At 39.1% G+C, this 23415-nt stretch overlaps 1 protein-coding gene across 2 annotated transcripts in view; it reads right to left on the reverse strand.

The window, feature by feature from the left end:
* SLC7A14 (solute carrier family 7 member 14) overlaps positions 1-23415 on the reverse strand; it is a 110886-nt gene that overhangs the window by 83520 nt on the left and 3951 nt on the right. The window contains exon 2 of one of the 2 annotated variants that reach the window (XM_086674704.1): positions 9423-9568. The exons of the other annotated variant lie outside the window; for it this stretch is intronic. The gene's annotated coding sequence lies outside the window, so the exon portion shown is untranslated. The remainder of the gene's footprint in view (positions 1-9422; positions 9569-23415) is intronic. 2 annotated transcript variants of the gene reach the window in all.

Consider the following 23415-nt stretch of genomic DNA (forward strand, 5'->3'; position numbering starts at 1 on the left):
CTCTTACCAATTGCCAGTATTAATGCTGATAAAGGACCCATTTAAATGGCACATTATTAGTTTCAAAGGTTTGTTTCAAATTTTAAATTTGTTCAGGCAGAGAATAAAGGACGCGATTTTGGAAAGGTGGATTGTTACTAAAACCCATTCCTTAACCAATTGTAAAATTATCTCCTGGATAGCAGAAAAGATCTATTTCTTTTAATCAGTAGAACTAATTGGTTTCAGAAATGCAAAGCTACCCCTTTGTCTTAAAAAATTTGTTACTATAAAAGTAATAATTAGCTATCATTATAGAAAATTTACAAAGTAGGAAAAAGACCTGTAATCTGTCACTTTAACATGCCTACTATTACAAGTTTTAAAATTATTTTTATGTAAGACATGCAGTATTCCCAGAGTAATTTTTTGTTCCTTTCATTTTCTCTGGCAAATATATATATATTTTTTAATCCCTGAACACACACTAGTTTGCATTATTCAAGAAAGGGATTAAACCATTGATTAACATTGATTAATCCATGTTCTAAGTAACTGCCATCGATTTTGAAAAATTACCAATTCTAATACCTGAGTTAAAAAACAAACAAATGGATTAAAAGGACACCATACATCTCTCTTCTTCTCCCTCTTTGGCTCTCTCTTGAATTTCAGAGGCCACACTGTGGTTGGTTTTATTATTAAGTGGGATTCCCGTCTCACACAATGTGTAATTAACAACCAGACGGAGCCACACCCTTTCGGTCCACTGCCATTTCAGAGGCAAGAAAGACCCGTCAGTCTTTGCCATGCTTTTGGCCTGGCTGAGTCATTCATTGGGATTAGTAGTAACTGGGAGGAAGAATTTCCTCCCATTAGGAAGCATCTGTGGCTGACGCTGACAGGATCTTAAGTCTCCAAACAAGCAAGCACAATTAGGACTGGGCCAGTCAAGGTGTGCGAGGACCCTGCCTCCGGTGCCGAGGGCCTTCCCATCCCCATCTCTCTCCATGACCGTGACCATGAGACTGTGCCTTCCCAAACTCCACTCTCATATGAATTGTTAGGAAGACTTTTCTATGATCCCCTCAACCTCACTGACACCATCTTGCTCTGATGTGGTGGCCAGACATGGTGCCTTTCCTTGAGAAACAAAATTTTGAAAATAAGTAAATGAAAACATTACTATAGTTTTGAAATATTTCACCCATATATAAAAGTATAGACAGCGTTATCACAGGCACTCTTATTTAACATTTTTGCTTTAGATCTCTCTTTCTGAAAAGAAATATAAAAGGTAGCTGTTAAGAGCTAAGGCCCCCTATTATCTCTCTTCCCTCTTTTTCCATAGAGGGACCCACTATCCTAGAGTCCACATGCATCATTCCTGTGGATGTTTAAAACTTTAGGGGCGCCTGGGTGGCGCAGTTGGTTAAGCGTCCGACTTCAGCCAGGTCACGATCTCGCGGTCCAGGAGTTCGAGCCCCGCGTCAGGCTCTGGGCTGATGGCTCAGAGCCTGGAGCCTGTTTCCGATTCTGTGTCTCCCTCTCTCTCTGCCCCTCCCCTGTTCATGCTCTGTCTCTCTCTGTCCCAAAAATAAATAAACGTTGAAAAAAAAAATAAAATAAAACTTTAAACAATCACTTAGGTTATACCCACACAGATTATTGTTTTGTAAGTGTCCAAAATATTTAAAAATAGTGTCAACTATTTATTTAAAGTAGTGTCAAATTTTTATTTTTGAGATTTGTCTGTCCCTTGGTCTAGCTAATCTATTTTAACTTAGGTACAATATCTCACTGTATGAATATACTAGTTTGCGTATTCATTCTCTTGATGCTGGCAGTTTGGTTGCTTCTCTTTTTAGCACTAATACGAACAATGCTGCCATGAATATCTTCACGGTGTACGTCTCCTTACACATATGTGGTTGGAGTTGCTGGAGTATAAGGTGGGGGGACCTTTAACTTGACTAGATATTGCCAAATTGCTCTCTAAAGTGGTAGCAGAGATTGTATTTCCACCAGCTACATGTATGACTTCTTGTTTCTGCACATCCTCACCAACACCTAGTGTTATTGGACTTTAAAATTGTTGCTTATGTGATAGATTTGAAATGGCTTCAATGGGTCAAATTTGTATTTCTCTAACTATCCATTTAGTTAAGTAAGTCTTCTCATGTGTTTTTGACTATATGAGTTTCCTTTTCTGCGAACTGCTTGTTCATATCATTGTCCATTTTCTACTATGTTGTTTCTTATCTACGTGTAGGAATTTTAAAATACATATGATTTCTACTAATTTTTTCTTAGTTTTAGGCATCGAATATATCTTCTCTATGTTTGTGGTTTCTTTTTTTCTTTTAAGTTTATTTTTATTATGACATCAAAGAGTCTTACATCTAATGCACTTATTTTGCTGGCAGAATCCTAAAAATTAAAAAGGGATTTTTATTTCTGATGAAGCTTGGTTTTCGGAACCTATAATAAAAGATGCTAAAATTATATAAGAAATGTAGAGCTCCCGGGCTGTTTCCTACCATTTCTGATAGCTAATATAAAAGTTTGCTTTAAAAGATAATTTAGGGGACCGTGGGTGGTTCAGTGGGTTAAGCATTTGACTCTTGATTTTGGCTCAGGTCATGATCTTATAGTTCGTGAGTTTGAGCCCAGAGCCTTGCATAGGGTGAATGTGCTTAGGGTTCTCTCTCTCCACTTCTCCATCTCTCTCTGCCCGTCCCCCGTGCACACTCTCTCTCAAAATAAATAAATAAACTTATTAAAAAAAATAAAAGAGAATTTAGTTGGGATAATGCAACTCACTGAGGTGAGAAATTTTACCAAAAAAAAAAAAAAAAAAAAAGGAGCTACGGGGATTGGATTTCCTTTATTCAACATAGCCTGGGTCCTTCAAACATTTTTTTTGGTTAAAACAACACCTCTGTTCTAAAACCAAAAGAAATCATTTAATTGGGAGATGAGCCTCTTCCTTGACGGACAAAGCAAGTACTGCCTCTCTACAGAGCCCCTCATAATCTGCACATAATGCACCAAGGTTTTGGTTCATGGAAAACAATAGCACGATCTGAAAGTGGCCAGCATTGGCAGCTCTTCTCAATAACAATAATTTTTCTCAAAAATATCAAGTTTTCTCAAGGCAATCCTGAGCATAGTTGGACATTGTTTTTAATTTCCAATAAAACTTATATTCAGGTAATCTGCTTGACTTATTTTATTTTAGCTTCTACATTGAAATTGCCTCAGTCACATATATAATCACCATCACTATGTGTCAGGAGCAATGCATAGCAGAAAACACACACACACACACACACACACACACACACACACGCATATTTAACTGCAGTGTTGACCTGCAAAAACCAGTACCAGCCAGTTGCCCCCATTTTAAAAATTCTAACATATATAAGGAAGAAATGAGCTAGGGGAGCTAGTCTTGTTATCTATTTTAAAATTTACTCTGCATTCTAATATTTTATATGTGGCTCATAATGCACTGCTATAATGAGTCTGTGGCTTAGCTCTGTTTAAAAAAAATAGTCTTGGGGCGCCTGGGTGGCGCAGTCGGTTAAGCGTCCGACTTCAGCCAGGTCACGATCTCGCGGTCCGTGAGTTCGAGCCCCGCATCGGGCTCTGGGCTGATGGCTCAGAGCCTGGAGCCTGTTTCACATTCTGTGTCTCCCTCTCTCTCTGCCCCTCCCCCATTCATGCTCTGTCTCTCTCTGTCCCAAAAATAAATAAACGTTGAAAAAAAAAAAATTTAAAAAAAAAAAAAAAAAAATAGTCTTGGGGCGCCTGGGTGGCGCAGTCGGTTAAGCGTCCGACTTCAGCCAGGTCACGATCTCGTGGTCCGTGAGTTCGAGCCCCGCGTCGGGCTCTGGGCTGACGGCTCGGAGCCTGGAGCCTGTTTCCGATTCTGTGTCTCCCTCTCTCTCTGCCCCTCCCCCGTTCATGCTCTGTCTCTCTCTGTCCCAAAAATAAATAAAAACGTAGAAAAAAAAATAAAAAAAATAGTCTTATACAGAACTCTTTGATTTTACTGTAGTCATTAAATATTTTTTGTTTTTTAAAGGTTTTATTTATTTTGAGATAGAGAGAGCATGGACAAGTAGGGGAGGAGCAGAGAGAGAGAATCCTAAGAAGGCTCTGCACTGATTGATGTGGGGCTCGAACCCACAAACCATGAGATCATGAGTTGAGTGGAAGTTGGAAGCTTAACTGACTGAGCCACGTAGACGCCTTAATGTAGTCATTAAATATTTTAAATTATGACTTACTGTTTTCTTTGTATGTGTGTGTCTGTGATTTAAAAAAGCCTTTTTATTCTGATGTCATAAAGATTTTATCTTATATATTGACCTAAAAGTTTTAAAATTTAGTTTTCACATTTGGGAATTTTATCCATTTGGCAATTTTTACTTCCTATTCTGAGGCTATGTTGTTATGGCTATAGAGGTTCAGAATTATGATATGTTCCTGGCAAGTTTTTCTTTTTATTATTATGCTATTACCATTTATATTTATAATAATCATATTTTTATCCTGTAATTATTGTGTCTGTAATTTATCCTGTAATTATTGTGTAATTATTGTGTGTAATTATTTATAATAGACCTTTGTTTTTTTTAGAGAGAGGGCACAAGTGAGTGGGGGCAGAGAGAGAGAGAGAGGGAGAGAGAGAGAATCTCATGAGAAGCAGGGAGAGAGAGAGAGAAAGAGAAGTGGGGCTCACCCGAAGCGGGGCTCGTGTTTACCTTAAGTGGGGCTCATGCTCACAAATCATGAGATCATGACCTGAGCCAAAGTCAGATGCTTAACCGACTGAGCCACCCAGGAGCCCTATGATAGCCTCTTTTAATCAGTATTTGAAAAATATTGATTATATTTTTCTATCCCTTTATATTAAAACTTTCTGTGTCTTTATGTTTTCCAAGTATATCCCATAAATAAAATATTAAAAATCTACTCTTAGAACCTTAAACCTTAAACCTACTCTTAGAATCTTGAAGTTACCAATTTAATCTGTTTGTATTTATTGGATTGCTGGAATATTTAGATTTATATCCATTATATTGTATTGTGTATTTACTGTGCCTCTTCTTTTCCTCATCCTTCACCTCTTTCCCTTTATTTTTCTATAGGACTGAATAAGTTTTCCCCTCTGCTCATTTTATTGTTATAGAACATATTATTTTTCTAAGTTACCCTTAAATATTGACAAAAAAATCTGAATCCGGTCAATATCTTTGTCGACCTTCTGCATAAAACAAGTGCTTTAACTCTTTTCACTCTTATTGATTTCCCCTCTACTTCAATGTTATTGTTGCCTACAATTTTATTCCCACCTTGTTTTTAAGTCTTCACTGCCTTGGTAATCATCCTTAATTATTCACTCATTCATTTATTTATTTGCAACAGGTAGATGCTTCTTCAGGTTTATGCACAAGTTTCCTAATTTCTTTCTTTGCCCGTTATTCCTTTGGGTTCAGTCTCCTTCTTCCACAAGAATATTCTTTAAATGTACTTTCATTAGGGTCTTTGAGTGATTATCCTAGCATTCGTTGGAAAATGTCTTTATTTCATCCGTTCTCTTAGTGTGTGTGGAATACTAATTGACAGTTATTTTCCCCGAGCACTTTGAACATACTATTCTATTGTCTTTTGACCTCTATTGTTGCTTTTGGAAAATGTGCTGAGATTCTGCTGTTGTTCCTTCCTAGGCAGTCTTTTTATATTTGCTGTGAATATTTAGAGTTTTTTCCCCTCTTGTCTTTGGGATTTTGAAGTTTGTTACATGTATCTAGGTACAGATTTATTTTTATTTATTCTGCTAAGAACTAGTGGTGATCTTTACACCTGAAAGTTCATAGTTTTATGAAATTCTGGAAAATTCTCAAACACTGTTTTCAAACACTGCTGCCTTTATATTTTCTATGATCTATTTTTCTGAAATGCCTATTTGATAAATGCTTGGCCTTCTCATTTCATTCTTCTTGTCTCTTAATGGTATTTTTATATATTTAGCTTTTTAATCTTTCCCTGATGCATCCTGTACAGTTGCCTTAAATTTATCAGTTCACCAAGTCTCTTTCTAATTATGTGTAATCTGCTTACGCTTTACATTTCAATACCATACTTTTTATTTCTAATTATTCAATTGGTTCTTTTTCAAATCAGTTTATTTCTTTTTCTCATGACATCTTGTTTTTTCTTCGTGGCTCCCTCCCTGCTTTCTTTCATCTCTTTAATGATTTCAAACTCATTTATTTTGTAGTTTCCTTCAGATTTTCTGTTACATCAGGTTCTTGGAATGCTAACCTCTAGTTTTTTGTTTTTACTCATTCTGATTCACGGGAGAGTATTTCTTTATCTGTTTTTTTATTTATTTTTGTTATGAACTAACTTAATGGGATTTGTTTTCTCTCGGGTATCTCATCTAGCCTGCGTTGTGGAGGTATCCTCCCAGAGTTGTTTTTTTGTTTTTCTTCTGCCAGGTGCTTCATGGATGAGAGGAAATCCTGAGCATAGTTGAGCATGGGTATCCAGGCCTGATTTTTTTGTTAAATTCTCAGGCTTGGGGCTCTTATATCATGTGAGTAGTGTGAACCTGGATCCCAAGCCCTTACATGGAAAGGCTTAAGGTTTTGATTTCTCATGCAAGACATTTATCCTCTACTCCAAATATTGGGCAGGGACACACTTCCTTGATGATCACCGATGCAGTGGGTATTTTTCTAGTCCCTCTTTCACTGACAATGAGGTCCTTTGAGGGTCCTAGCTCCAGGTAGGGGGTCTCAGTTTCAACTCTCCTCCTCTAGTGGGCCTATATCTGTTGTCTTTCCTGCATGGGCCTTCAAATCCAAGCCCTGAAGCATTAGTACCCTTTCCTGGGTATTATAACTCTTCCTCCTCTCATCCTTACCTGCAAGAACATGATCTCATTTCTTTCTTCTGACTCTCCTCTTTATTCTCTGAGCCTTAATTTGTGCTAATACTATTTCCGATAATACATCTTCTGGTCTTCAGTCCCTTCACAGTCTAGACCTTGCAGATGTCAGCTTGCAAGCTTCTTGTAACAAATATTTGTTCGCTGATCCACAAACTCACCAATCTGGGCAATTACCGTGTGTGTATCTTCATATAAAATATAAAAGCTGTTTTCCAATTAAACTGATAGAGTTGGGGGTGTCCTAAGCCTCAGATCTTATTGGGTGTTGTGGAGGGATCACTGGACAAGGAGTCAGAAGTCCAGGGTTTTAATGAATCTATTCTAGAAAAATTGTGTGTCTTCAGACAAATAATTCTACCTTTCTGGACCAGTTTTATTTTGTTTTGTTTTGTTTTTATGTCTATGAAATGAAGACAGTATATCTGCTTTGCTTATCCCACAGGGTTGAGATGAGGATTAAATGTGAAATGCCATGTACAAAACTGGTTTAAACTTTTAAAGTCTATCCATTGTGTGTTGTGGATATTGTGTTGTTGTTTGTGGGTCAGGACATGGTAAACCACAGAGGCAGTAATAAGATTTCCTGATTCCTCCTGGGAAATATTGCTTATTCTGGCATTATCTTGTTTCTGGCCGTGCTACAGAAATATTATTTTCACTTGTCAAACTCTCTTTAATGGTTAATACGCTGACCAAAGGAGTCTTATTGTTATTCTGGATGGCTTAGACAAAGCTTCTTTTTTGGCTGTTTAATGCAAATAATTGCATCAAATGTCATCACCCCTTTTAACAACATCATTCCAGTTTTTTTTTTTTAAGTCAATACAATATTTGCCACCATGATGCTTTTCTAAGCAAAAATGGTGTTCACTCACCCCTGGTCTCCACTTCCCTTTCCCCTCCCTTACCAATGTACACCCAGCTCCCCTGTGTCGATTTATACCAGTGGGCATCCTGCCACACAAAAGATACATTCATATCAGTTCAACAAACATCGGTTCCTAAGGGTTGTGTGTAAAGCAAACTTTTGCAAACAGCATATCATATTCTCCCATTAAACAACATGTCCCCCCTTTGATTATGATCTGCATTCAGTCAGCATTGGATTTAATATCTATTTCTCCACCAAATTCAGTCTCTAGAAGACTAAATATACACCATTTAGGAATCCTGATGGTTCCTTTTATTAAATGAAAAATCCTTGCTGGTAAATAATTCTATCTACCTTTAACACGTTCTTGTAATGGGTTTTCACTTAAGAAGTATGAGTGGGTGTGTAATATTTATCTTTTCTCTCTGTTGCACTTTTGAATCACTACCTCTTTAAATCCAGGGATAACAAGTATTGAGCCCAGATTCTCCCTCCAATGTCGGCAGAGAACGCCATGGAGACCTCCCGCTGGCAGAATAAACAGCTGTGAATGTTACCTAAGCCAGCCCTGACCACTGGGCAATCGAAGTCATAGAAATTATAGGTCCTCCCTGGAGAACAGATATTTCCTGAGTCATTTCCAGAGCCTCTAGAGAAGTGGCACTTCCTGTTGTTAGAAGTCTATTGTGCTGAGGTAAGATTTTAGCTGCTGGCTCCTGTGGAAGAGACACAGGGACTAACTAGAAAGCACACTTCCGGGTGCAGGAGCTGGAAGAAATCATTGGATCCAGCACTCTCATTTCATGGACAAAGAGAGTGAAACCCGAAAGATGTGCCCAGGGTCAAGCTGCTAGTTAGAGGTAGTAGTTTCACTACCTAAGTTCCACTTGTCTTTATTTCTCTGGGTTTGGCTTTATTTTCGTAAGTCTTAGTAGTTTCCTGTTTCACAGAAGTAATAGGCTATAGCCTCTGAAGTCAGATGGATCTGTGTTAAGAGTCCTCACCCTGCCTATTACAAGTCTTTGTGAGCCTTGGTCTCTTCATCTAAAAAATGGGGCTGGGGCGCCTGGGTGGCGCAGTCGGTTAAGCGTCCGACTTCAGCCAGGTCACGATCTCGCGGTCCGTGAGTTCGAGCCCCGTGTCAGGCTCTGGGCTGATGGCTCAGAGCCTGGAGCCTGTTTCCGATTCTGTGTCTCCCTCTCTCTCTGCCCCTCCCCCGTTCATGCTCTGTCTCTCTCTGTCCCAAAAATAAGTAAATGTTGAAAAAAATATATATAAAAAAAAAAATAAAAAATGGGGCTGATAATGCCCACCTTGTAGGAGTATTGACTCTGTTGGGAATGAAATGTTTCATTTTTTTAAAGGATTCAAGCAGCCCAACGATCTGATTCATGTGTTGTTACGAGGAAATCTCAAGCCTCCTTCAGCTCTGAGGACCAGCAGAAAGAGATTCTGTGTTCTTTGCTTTATTTCAAGGGCAACATCAGTTGTCTCCAAAGGGAGAGAACCGGGCTATTACAGGAAGTGAGTCACCCAAGCAGTGGGTCAGAAGTTCTGGGCTGGTGGTGGGGGTGAGGCAAGATAACAAGGTAGAGATCCTACCTCAGCTCAGCCTCCACTGAGATGAGCAAGGCAAGGAAGTGCTGGTTCTCAAATGCGACTGTAATTCCGGGGACTAGAAGAAGACTGACTAATTCAAGGTCCAGCTTTTCCTTGGGAAGTGTGATCTCCATGGCTCTGCTGACCTGCTAGATTTGAGGAGACAAGTTTAAATAGAGGCCGTTGTGGATAGAAGACTGGCACTGGGTATGTATATGTGCATGGCACCTCACATGGTTATCATCAAGTTCAACTATGCTAAGACTTGTGCAAATCACCTCCCTCTGTAGTACTTTTCCCAGAAGAAGGGGGTGACAACAATCACCTAGCTTGGCCTGCAGGCAATGAGACAGATAGAGTTGCCTAGAACATCTGGGAGCCTGCAGTCTGGCAGAGAAAGCAGTGATAAAAAAAAAATAAGTCAGAAGACAGGCTGAGTAAGATTTTTTCTGCTTGCTGGTAAGGACTGAGGTCTAGCAGCAGAATGGTGTGGAAAAGAGCTGGCTGCCTAGGCCCTGGGTTCTCCTTGTCCTGTGGATAAGCAGATGACCTCAGCTTCCTGTCTTACTGAAACAGTCCCTTCCCTGCTGTCACTAGAAAATGAAGAAAAAAGTGGAAGAGGGGAAAAATACTGCTTCAGAAAAGTAATGGAAAAAAACAAGAAATGGAGGGCAGAAAAATAAAGCGAGGAAATCGAGCCCTTAGGAGCTTTGGCATTTTGTGCAATGATCCACCCTGGAATTGAAGTGAATTGAGTATGATCCATGAAATGCATCTTTAAATTAATAATAGGCTGCTGATGTTATAAATTGTCCAGCTGGTAAGAACCATGGCAATCATCCGTGGCAGCCTTTCTGTCTTGTAGATGAGGTGTCTCAGGCCACACGAAGCAAAAGGACCTGTGTGAACTGAGGTGCACACAACTGGAGAGGGTATGAAACCACTACCCACTCAGCTCCACTTCTCCATGGTGCTTCCTTGGCTTTGTTTTGGTTCCAAGTGTGCAAAGCTCATCTGTTTTCCCTCTTCTCTGCAACTCTGCCCATCCCTACCAACTCTTTCACCATCAGCAGAGAAGGGCTCCTGTCAGCTGAGAGAAACATCCCACCGATGTTAGGTGTGAAGCCAAGGAGAGAGGGGCGCCATCTCCCCAGTGCTCAGAGCTGTGCTCACCTCAAACAAGATTTGCGTTCCAGGCTTCAGCACCAGCCAAGAAATAGCAACAATGGACCCTGATTCTGTAGCTATGAAATGTTTTTTTTTTTTCTTGCACCTTTTCCCACAGTTTACTCTCCTGACTTACTTTTCTACTTCCTCCTTTTCTCTGTGTTTCCCTGATATATCCCACTCACTGTTGTCGGACACTTCCATGACTGTTCGGGTCACAACTCTGCACCAAAACCTTTGGGGCTTCCACTGATCGTGGCTTGAAGCCCAATTTCTCGAGCTCAACATTCAAGATCCAGGACAGATGAGTTTTACTCACCTTGTAGCCACAGAATTTGTAATGCTTCTCTAAAAACCCCAAGAAGCTGAATGATAAACAAATTTTGGTGAGGATCACCTTATAGTTTATTTTAAAAAATCTGAAAAAGCTAACCCTGAAACCTTTGCTTTAATATTAAAAGCAAAGTTAAAATGGATCACCCTGAGTGATGTCATGCGGTCATAAATATTCCATTTACAACTGATATTATCCTACAACTGGTGTAATCCTTTTGATTAGAAATTGGCCCTGCATACAAGCTGAGCTATGAGATTAGGCTGGCAGGCAAATTTACTTCATTTCCTAACGACAGTGGTTTCCCCTTGATTTTTTTTTTTTGGGTGGGGGGGCTCTATTTTATTTATTTATTTCTTTGTTTTGGTCTCATGCTAGGAAAGACTTGATGTCCCATGTTTTAAGAGAAGAAAATCACCTTGAAAGTCCAAATAGTTTCCTATATATAAATTGGGTCTCTCAGCTGGGCACAGTTGGGGGTCATTAGATAATGGTTTTGTGATGATGCCTCTTGCAAGTGGCTTCTGAAAATTGGTGACAAATTGAAGAACGCAGAAAGAGACAACTGAGAAAAAGACAACTGTGTGTTTATGTGTGAGAGGTACCTTTTACTTTCAAGCCTGGGATACTGGCAAAGGTTTTGACTCAGGGGAATGAATTGTATCTTCCCTTCTCACTGCCCAGCAAATGCCTCCTGCCCCTGACCTTTAAAGGAAAAGTACTTAGGAAGAATACAATTTTATTTTATTTTATTTTTTATTTTTTTTTTTATATATTTTTTTCAACGTTTTTTTTTTTTTTTTTTTTTTATTTTTGGGACAGAGAGAGACAGAGCATGAACGGGGGAGGGGCAGAGAGAGAGGGAGACCCAGAATCGGAAACAGGCTCCAGGCTCTGAGCCATCAGCCCAGAGCCCGACGCGGGGCTCGAACTCACGGACCGCGAGATCGTGACCTGGCTGAAGTCGGACGCTTAACCGACTGCGCCACCCAGGCGCCCCGGAAGAATACAATTTTAAAGAATAGTGTCTTAGAATAAATGTAATTTATTTCCCTCTTTTTTTTTGTTGCTTTAATTTTCTTTTTTACTCTCTCATTAAACGTTTTTTTTTTTTTTAATTTTTTTTTCAACGTTTTTATTTATTTTTGGGACAGAGAGAGACAGAGCATGAACGGGGAAGGGGCAGAGAGAGAGGGAGACACAGAATCGGAAACAGGCTCCAGGCTCTGAGCCATCAGCCCAGAGCCTGACGCGGGACTCGAACTCACGGACCGCGAGATCGTGACCTGGCTGAAGTCGGACGCTTAACCGACTGCGCCACCCAGGCACCCCACATTAAACGTTTTTTTAAATATGCTCTAGCCCATCAACAATATTAAACTTTAGAACTGTCTTAAACTGAAAATTGCCTTTCAAATTACTTTTCTTCCTTTCAAGTCTCCTGTTCTGTTTTGCTTAATAAATATCCCTTCTGCTATCAGTCTCCCATTATAGCTTATTAGTCTTCCTGTACTATGTTCTTGCTTTGGGGTATTCAAACAATCTCAGCCTTCGCTGAAAGAAATGAGTTCCTGTAGGGAATGAAAATGTACTTTGAATTTTTAGAATATGAATTTATTAAGTCTAGAGTTGCAATGTATATCACTGATAGTTTGGAGCAAATCTGTCTTCCAGAAACCAACCACAGGAACCTTGAGGATCTAGACTTCTGCTCTTTTAAGTAATAACTTGCATTACATTGGTTAGTTGGGCCTGTAATTTTGTTTATTTGACAATTATATGAGAAGAATTAAAATTATTTCACTGATTACGAAAACTTAAGCAAAACAATCAATCTTTTTTTTTTTTTCCAAAACAGCAAATCTTGGATTCAATCCTGTACATATCATGAACAATAGGGACTTGATATTGTTTTTATTTTAGTAACAATATTCTGAATAGTGGTTCCTATTTTTACTAACAGCTTCCGGTCTGTGTTTTTTCCCATTGTCGTTTCAGTGTTTAGCATATTTGTGGAATGAGTGAATAACTAACCAAATGAAGAGCAACTAGTTTTCTCTTTCCTAGATGGAATGACTGAGGCCTAGGAAAGAGATGTGTTGCCCTAAGTCCTACGCCAAGTCTTTGGAGTCCTGAGTCTAATCCTCTGAAAGACCATGAAGGTAAACCTGAAAAATCATTCTTATTATCCATGCACTCATATGAGATACATTAAGACTGGCCTCTTTCAGGGGCGCCTGGGTGGCGCAGTCGGTTAAGCGTCCGACTTCAGCCAGGTCACGATCTTGCGGTCCGTGAGTTCGAGCCCCGCATCGGGCTCTGGGCTGATGGCTCAGAGCCTGGAGCCTGTTTCCGATTCTGTGTCTCCCTCTCTCTCTGCCCCTCCCCCGTTCATGCTCTGTCTCTCTCTGTCCCACAAATAAATAAACGTTGAAAAAAATTAAAAAAAAAAAAAAAAAAGACTGGCCTCTTTCAGAGAGAATTTTTAAATTGTGGGCGGGTAGTATGAGTGGGGAAGATTTTGATGTCAGGTGACACAGCATTTGAATCTCAACCCTGTAAAACCTTTGTCTAGAAAACCTTGGACAAGTCATTTAAATTTGCCAATCATTATATGTAGAATTGGGATAATCATATCTCCTTCATAAGGCTTCATGAGTAAATGTGAGCTATTCTGATCACAAGTATTATGATGTAGCTGTTTAGTTATCCTTGACTTTAAGAAGAACATTTTATAATTTGCCATACTGGAATTACGTACGTAAAGAGATAACATCACAATGCTCGATGGACAAGTTCTCCTCAATCTCTTAATGCACTGTGATGGCACCATAGTATTTATTTACAACTATAACTTGGGGGCAGAAAGGAAGAACACAGACAAGATACTAAGATAGTATTGAAACAGTAGTTTTGTTTCTATTTTGACAGCTAAGTTCTATAGAGGCATATTCTAGTTGTCTATATTAGGGATTTATTTCTGGCACAACAGTCTATACTCATTCAGATTTTTTTCCTCTGTATTCTGATGCTGGAATCGAAAGTGTGTCAAAAGTCTATGTGATTAGGAAAGAATTTAAAATGAATCCCAAACTGTCTGTGTAGTTTGTGCCTGCTTGGAACCAGGGTAACCAGTCAGGTCAAGGGGAGAATAAAAATAGTTAAAATGGTTGTTTGGCCTCTTTCAGAGGTAATTGTCTGATTTTTAAAAAACCTTTTGAGAGTTGATGCCTTCAGCATTTTGTGGATGAGTCATAGTCACCCCATGAATGTTTTCTGTATTGAGAGTGATGAATGGATACAGTTTCAAATGTCAGGGTCCATACACGTAGATTACTGACAAGGATAAACCAGACCCCAGAGCTCTCAGAGCAATGTCAGATCATGGTACCCTCTGAAGCAGAATAAACAGAACTAACACAAAGTACAAGAGATTTGCCCCTTACAGAAATAACCTAACCTAACCTTCCAGAGAAAACTTAAGGCAATTTATTCATGATTGGTGCTTAAACTGGGGCATCTACCAGAACTCCTTGAAGGAGACTAGCATGGAACTAATATGAGATAGGCTATGAATTAAGAAGTTATAACATGTCCGAAGTAATATCCGAACGGAAGATGAGGACTCCATAGAGACTAGATAATATCTCTATCTTCTACTGGAAGTGTTTGCCAAAGTTTCTACAACATTAGAGAAAGTGGAAACAAGACCCTCTTGTGAGCGTCAAATTGAAGGGCACGACTGTTTCAGAAATCTAAAAGGTGCTCTTGGGTAGAATCTGAAAGAATTCTCTGTCTCTCTTGCAGCCTTCATAGCACGTTCTATGAGAATCTCTGTCTAATGCCTTTGATCCTTATCTTGTGCTTACAGCTTATCTTTGATCATTCCTTTGGTTTTCTTGTTAACCTAATACCAGGAAGGGAATGACCTGGGCAATAGTCTACAGTATCTCCCCATTGCATGTGACTATACTGCATCTAGTTTACAAATCAGCCTCTTGGGATTTGGGGGGCATGGCTTGATTCTTCAGAGCTAGATGACTTTTGATAGACTGATAAAATTGAGTTTCTATACCTAATAAATAAGCCTGGTCAGACTATGAGATAATCATGAGCCTATGTAGACTTGGGTGGGAAGCCAGTTCTTGAATTTCTCTGCCCTCTTCCCTGCTTCTATTTTCCACATACTCTTTACTCAAACACCACCTGTTTTTTTGTCTTAAAATGATTCATCAGAAGGAGTTTAAACAGAAAGTGTGAATTCCATTGATTTTCTAAAAACAAAAACCCTATCATCGTAAACTTTATGTACACTAAATTAAGTGTACCATGCTGATCAATTCAGGCAAAACACCTCACCCCTAAAGAAGGAATGGTGTGGGAGTTGTCTTTTTTCACTTCCTTGGCTGCTACCAATATTGCTTAACTCCATCTAATTACCCAATTGTCTGGTCTCTGGGATTATGAATCTAATGACCTATAACTTATAGTGAATTTTGGATGAACTTTGCTCCATTGTCAAGTGATGGGAGCAGCAGACCCTGTCCTCTTTCTTCTTGAACACACTGTTCTCTGTGGTGATACCTCCTTGAGCAATGGCAATGATTGTATATAACCTCCAGAGTAGAAAGTGTGTTAAACTTCTCCATAATCGGCTTCTTAAAATGATAGGTGGACAGTATAGCATGGTGGGTATTCTAAACAAAGGCTTGGAATGAACTTCCAAGCAGTGCAAGTAGTCATTTCCATCCATTCTTACAAGGTTATGATGTGAATGGCGGGCAGGGGTGGTGAAGAGTGCGGAAACGCTGTATTCTCTACCCTTGGAAAGCAGTTTGGAGGGACAAGCATGAGACTGGGAGTCAGAGAATCTAGTTACAGTGCTGCTTTTGGCTGAGATGAAGGAAAAGTGGCCAGAGGAAAAGAGTGGGGGATAACCAATCGAACCTAAATATGCACAGACTAACTAGACTGTGACATAAAATTTAAGACCGCAAGTCTGGATAAATTAAGAGTGTGCAAATGGGTGAAATATTCAAACTTGTTACAAAGAGGTCTGGTGCTCTGGGGTCTGAAATCCTATCTGATGTGCTGTGTGTGCTAGCAGCTTCATTTTCCTGAAGGATCCCTCATCTAGAAAATAGAGAGGCTGTGATCATTTCTATGCAGGCATGAACAGCATATTATTTACAGAACCACCAGAGATTAAGATACCTTCTGTTCAGGCTGTGCCTCGATAATCTCTGGCGGTTTGAAATGAGGCAGGGGAAGAATGTCATGCCCATGTGTTCGGAATGCTGTTTGTGTTTGTGTTTCTGAAGAGAATGCTCTCTCATGTAGATAGAAGCAGCCCAGGATCTGATCTATCATCTGGCTGTAATGAAGAAACTATACCTTCATAGTGAGCAATGGAAAACTCGCAGCTTCATAAATACTTAATAATCACCATTTGTGTTACATTGGGTTATGCTCAGATGATGAATAAAATCCCCGAAGGCAGCACAGAGCAGGACAAAATGCTATGAACTAAGAGGATGGACCAGGCTCTAGTCTTTGTCCTGTCACTAATTTGCTGCTGACCTTGGGCAAGTCACTTAATGTCTCTGGGTTTTAATTACTTCAACTGTAAAATACAGGCAAAGGGGAAGGCCGATATGATTTCTGAGGTTCCTTCTAGCCAGGAAATTAGACTTCATGATTCTGGCCATGAACCAACACTGAAATCAGTGGCATTTCTAAAATATTCATAAAAACTGTCTTCAAAGATAAACTTCAGGCTGAATAAATACATCCACCCAGCTGTATTCAAGTTTCTTCAGAGTCTTTTTCAATACGACCTTCCACCTTTCCAGCCAGGTCTCTAACTAACCACATCAGCCTACGCCATTTACATTCCCACTGTTTATGCTGTTCCCATTTCTACAAGAGCCTTCCCTCTTATTTATCCACATGAGAAAATATCGCATATCATTCAAAGTATAATTTCATTGTACTTTCTATATGGACGTAAATCATTCCCTGGTCTCTCCTTGAGGCTCCCCCGTAACATGTTACAGCATATATTGATATGTTGCATACACGATTAGTGGAGTTTACATCCATCTGACTGCCGCAGAGGCAGAAGTAGACTCACGCATCCTATAATTGACTTTGGTATTGGTGGGTGACTAGTTTAGCAAGCCAGACACTAGAGCTAAGAATAAAAGGATGTGTATGAAATGTGCAAAATAATATATTAAATATATCACATATATTTATTATCTTATATAAGTTATTATTATATAATCACACAGCTGTTGGAATGGCTAAACTCAGCAACACAGGAGCACAACTGATGCCGGTGAGGATGCAGAAGAAGGGGAACCTTCTTGCACTGTTGGTGGGAATGCAAACGGGTGCAGCCACTCCGGAAAACAGTATGGAGTTTATACAAAAAGTTAAAAAGAGAACTCTCCTACAATCCAGCAATTGCACTGCTAGGTATTTGCTCAAAGAATACAAAAATAATAATTCAAAGGGATACGTGCACCGGGATGTTCATAGCAGCATTATCTACAATAGCCAAATTATGGAAACAGCCCAAGTGTCCATCAACCAACGAATGGGTAAAGAAGAATATTACTCAGCCGTGAAAAAGAATGAAACCTTGCCATTTGCAATGACACAGGTGGAGCTAGAGAGTATTATGCTAAGTGAAATAAGTCAGAGAAAGACAAAGGATTTACTTATAGGTAGAGTTTAAGAAACAAAACAAATGAGCAAAGGGGAAAAAAGGAGAGAGAGGTAAACCAAGAAACGGACTCTTACCTATAGAGAAAAACCTGATGGTTACTGGAGGGGAGGTCAGTGGGGTAATGGGTTAAACAGGTGGTGGGGATTAAGGAGTGTACATGTTGTGATGAGCACCAGGTGTTATATGGAACAGGTGTTGTATAGTGTTGGGTCACTATATTGTACACCTGAAACTACTATTGCTTTGTATGCAAACCAATTGGAATTTAAGTAAAACCTTTTAAAATTAAAAAAATAAAAGAATGTATACAAATAATATTTATTTATTACATTATATAAGTTTTTACATAATCATATATTTACACAACAAAAATGTATGTACATGCTAGGCTTTGTCAGAGCATTCTATTTATTAGACATGACATATTAAGTACAGGATGTCCGTGAACAGATTAAGCACATGTTGAAATCCGCAGTAGAATAGATGGGTACTGTGGTATATGTATTTAACGATTAATAACTGAATCCCACCACCAGAAAATGACGCTTTGAAACTCTCTCTCTCTATCTCTCTCTGCCTTAAAAGCTGTCTAGATCGTTACTCTGAGTCAAAAACTTGGAGACAGAAGCCAGAAGATGCCACTGAACAATGAAGATGTGGGAGGGTGACTTCTGTAGTTTCAGAAGGTGCTGAATCCTATACCAGCATCCATCCATTTCTGGCAATGCAGGCTGTCCACACATGCTGGGGAAAACACAGCAGAATGGTTCTCATTGCATGCAGCAGCTTGCAAAGCACCAACTTTCAGTACTAAACCATTGAAATAATTGATCAATGGTATCAAATGCAAAAGGACAAGAGCCATCTTGCAGAAAGACAATGAAGATCAGTCTACAAGCCTCATCAGACCCAGAGACCTGAAGTTCTATTTACTCTCTTGATTGCTCTTCTAGTCAGAAAATGTAGGTAAGATGGAAAATCCCCCAGAAAAGGGGCTCGTGTGTTAAGTGGCCTGTAAGTGACGCACATCAGTTATCTGAGAGACCAGTGCTTTTCAAAGGAGGCAGTGTGCATGGTGGTTAAGAGCATAAAGCTATATCAATTTCGGCAGGTTATTTAATTACTTTGGGACCCAGGTTTCTCACCTGCAAAATGGGGATACTAGCATTACCAACATGATAGGGTCACAGTAAATGTAAATAAGTCAATAATTATTAGCTATCGTCATAAGTGCTGTTATTATGAATATTGTTACTGAATGAAGTACTAGCATGAAACGGAGCCTCCAATAAGTAGTGATGTAAAAATAAGAATCCGGATTTGTTTTTTATTATGTGGTCTGAGTGAGGCAGAACATGGATAATTTAAATCCTTGGCCTCATTTCATAAAACTATAGAATGTTAGAGCGTTTAGGATCTGAAACTATTTAATTCAAATTTCTTGTTTTTAGAGATGAAGATGATGAAGGTAAGAGGAGTTAAACCCTTGCCCAGGTTCTCACAAGGATTCTGGGGTTTTGATGCTTTTCTTCTGGCTCATAGTTCCACCCATGAAATTTCTACTTGTTGACTATCCTTGATTTTGCAGTTCTTTCATTTGGAGGTGCAAATGGAAATAATATGAAATCCAAATACATATACTTTCCTACTCCTAGTAGCCCTGGCAAAAGTTTGGTGGCTAAAATCATTGACTAAATAGGTTTTCATGACTAATGAAAAGATGTCTGAGGTTGAAATATACAAAGAGCAGTGGATTGAGAGAGAGGAGGCTCAAATCCCATTTCTGCCTTTGCTATTGACTTGGGTGAGTGTTCTCAGCCTCAATTTCTCTGTCAAATGAGAGAGTTGGGTTATGTGATCATTCCAAAACATTGGCACAATAATATATTGTATAAATATAATCTCTAATGAACAACAAAGTATTTATAATTATGAAGACAATTTGTCATCAGAATGTTCAAACACCTGGATGTAATTTTTAAAATTTGCTAATTATTTAAAAAACAAACAGAGAAAAAAAACAACCTAATAAATGAACAAGCCATGGAAATCAGCTTGCTCATTTGTAGGACAGTTTATTGGGTTGGAATATTTTGCCTTTGGCAAATGAGAATCAGTTAATTCTAGGTATTTGCTTATTGACTTGCTAGAATAGAATGATATATTTTTCTTCCATTTTTTGTCAGTAATGACCAGTCAAAACTCTTGAAAGAAGGCCCAATTATTCCTGGAAAAGGAAAATATTCTGTGACCTTCCAGACTGTGATGTCATCAGCTCTCTAATTAATGTATGTGCTTTCATTCTAAGCTTTCGTTCTAATTCCTTCTGAATTTAGGAACAATAGTAATTGCCTGTAACAATCTTGCCAGTCAAATATTTTCTCAAGGAAATAAAGAAATATCTCTAAAGTCAAAAATAACATACAACTCTATTTTAAGCTTTGGCTTCATGGAGTTGCCTCATCACAGTGAGATTCAAGACCCTCGAGCTAATGTATCCCTTATTTCCTGGAGGAAGGCGGCAAGACCCAATTCTCAGGAGCAGTCTGTCCAGGCCACTTCTACTTATGGTTACAGGTGTGGTTGTCAGAGTAAGATTTGATGTTCGGTGCTTGCCTCCTATTTCATTTGCTAAAGGAAAATGCCACAGGGTATACTTATTTCTTGGCTAGATGAGTGCATGGCATGAACCGACCTGGAACAATGGCCTGAATTCAACAAATATGTATTCAGCACTCATATGCCAGGCTATAGGGGTTCCAAACACCCATGGCTACCAATATAAGGCTACCTCAGTTACCTTATTTTTTTAATTTTATTTATTTTGAGAGAGAGAGAGAGAGAGAGCAGAGCAGAGAGACAGGGTGAGTGAGAGAATCCCAGAAGGCTCTGCAGGGCTCAAACTCATGAGCCACGAGATCATGACCTGAGCCAAAGTCGACGCTTAACCGACTGAGCCACTGAGGTTCCCCTACCTCAGTTACTTCAAATGAATGATTGTATGCTACCAGCATGAGTTTCAAAGCTACATTGTTAATTTTCTTTCCTGTGATATAAAATTATTGATATCCCTCAAGCTAAAGACAGTGAAAAGTAAGCTCTTTTCAGCTCCAAGGTAATGTATTTTCCCCCTTCCAAAATCCAAGCCCTTCCAAGAGACAAATAATTCCAGTGAAATTAATAACCATGATTCTTAACAAAGGGTATCTGTTATTTTTTTTTTTCAACGTTTATTTATTTTGGGACAGAGAGAGACAGAGCATGAACGGGGGAGGGGCAGAGAGAGAGGGAGACACAGAATCAGAAACAGGCTCCAGGCTCTGAGCCATCAGCCCAGAGCCTGACGCGGGGCTCGAACTCATGGTCCACGAGATCGTGACCTGGCTGAAGTCGGACGCTTAACCCACTGCGCCACCCAGGCGCCCCAAGGGTATCTGTTATTAAAGCTAGCATGAGCTACCAGAGACCAGAGTTGATAATCTCACTAATTTTCCCTTTAGTAATATAATTTTATATGCAACAAAGACCTGAGAATGGTATGCTTGACCAGCATTTGGAGCTGAGAGTATGTTTCAGCTATTTCTCTGGTAGAGCATATTGTAAATTACCATGCGTGCCTTAACAAAGTCTGAACAAAGGTAATCTTGGGTTCCAAGAAAGGAAATAACCTGCCAGAGAACCAGAGATAGAATCTAGAGCCCTTAGCTACACTCAGCTTGATTTTTCAGGAGGTTTACCTACCCCTTCCCAATAAAAAAATATATTACTTCATTGGGTTTTCAGGATTAATAGCAAACATAATACAATTAAGAATCGTCTGATGGAATAGTTTCCTTTGCAGACTTATTTTCTATAATACTTGAGCATTGTATTAACTTTTGTGTTCTAGGAGAAAAATATTTAAGTATCAAAATGGTGATCTATTAGAGAAGGCATGACTGTATTTGTGTCATTTTCTGACCCAGTCAGGCATATATAAAAAAAGCACTCCTACTTGAGTTATAAACACTGTAGATTAAAGTTCAGGCACAGGCAATAGATGCCAGGTTTGGGAGTAAATGTTAGCTAAGTTGTAGAAGTGCAGACAACACTGACTCCATGTGTGACCCTCCATCTTGTTCATGCCCATGAAGTGACCTTACTTGGGGCTAAGTGTTCCAGGTTCCTTGGAAGTTAATGTGTGCCTTAACCAGAATGTGGGAAGGCTTGTTCTGATCTTCCCTACAGTTGCACACAGAAGGCTCCACGTTAGATGACTAGTAGAGACCAGTGGTGTACAGGTGTTGCCATTTTAGGTGCCTACCCTTTGACCTCACCACGATGCCCCTTGTTCTATAAAAGGTATGGATTAAGGTTTGGAGGGGGTGGAGAATAGCTGCCTAGTGCCCTGGTACTTCTGGCCTCCCAGTCCCACCTGTTAGCTAGTTAAGTTTCTACTTATGACCCCAACAAATTTTACCTTAGAGAATAGATAAAGACCCTTTATTTAAGGTCAGAATCCCTAATGCAACTTCAAGAATTCAGTCAAATTGATAGCCTTTACTTTTATTTTTGGCTTAATCAATGGATAAAATAGAAGTCTTCATTGATTCATGAGATGGGTAGTTCATTTCAATGAATAAATAGTAAAAATAGTCATTTTAAATCATCCCTTTTATCCACCCATGCTCAAGAATATCAATAATACTTTTTCTGTTATCTGAAACACTATTGTAATGACAGGATAGTTATTGACAATTGATTTAAAGCTATTAGTTAACAGGTAAAAGCTATTTCAGAACCAATGAGACTTCCTAGGTATTTTTTTATCCTGAAGGAAATGTTCAGGGCCAAAGGAAGTAAACCACAAACAGTAAACAGTATTTCAATTCATAGAACTTAACCAACAAGAAATCTCAACAACCAAAAAGATTTTTTTCTTCAGCATTCTCCTTTAGAGTGAAAAATGACAACAAAAGCAAAATATATTTATATGGGACTAAAAGCATTCAAAAATGCCGTTGGTTTAAGCTATCCTATTTGTTTATATACTATATAATATCTACGTGAGATTATCAACCATTACATAGCAATCATGCTCCCTGCAAAGTACTTTCATTTATCTACATTTTGAATCTCACAATAGCCTGTTGAGATAGGCTATTCTTGTCAACATTTTACAAATGAAGTAATGGAAATCTAGAGGGCCTTAAAATGTCACCAAGTAGTAAGTGGCAGATTTACTACTAACTCCAAGTCCCATATTCTTTCCATATTTATCATACTATACTTACTAAGACAAGATATACATACATATACGTGTAAACACACACACACACACACACACACACACACAGGTTGTTACATGTATATGTGATATATATGTGTATAAAACTTGAATTTTGAATAAAAACTTCCAGGTTATTTCTAAGATGGAATCCAGGAAACCAGCAAGACCCATTCAGGAATATTTTACTTCATGGTAAAACAGAATTCATGTGAAGCAAATGCCAGAGGTCACCAGCTCCTTCAGTGGGACATGTACTCTCTTTGCTAGCCTTATTATCTTGAGCATATCTGGGCTTCTAGGGGTGTCCTAGGCCACAAGTGGCTTTTCCTCCTTTCTTGGCAGAAGTTTTAAAGCAGAATCCCAAGTTCTTCCCAATTCCAAGTTCTCAGTTGTTGTTGTGAGGATGTTTTTAGCACTTTCCAAAACAGCATCGTGCAATAGGACTTTCTACAATGCTGGAAATGTGCCATATTTGCACGGTTCAATAAGGTAG

Source organism: Puma concolor, chromosome C2, assembly GCF_028749965.1.
Source record: "Puma concolor isolate L17-30 chromosome C2, mPumCon1.1.hap2, whole genome shotgun sequence".
NCBI lineage: Eukaryota > Metazoa > Chordata > Mammalia > Carnivora > Felidae > Puma > Puma concolor.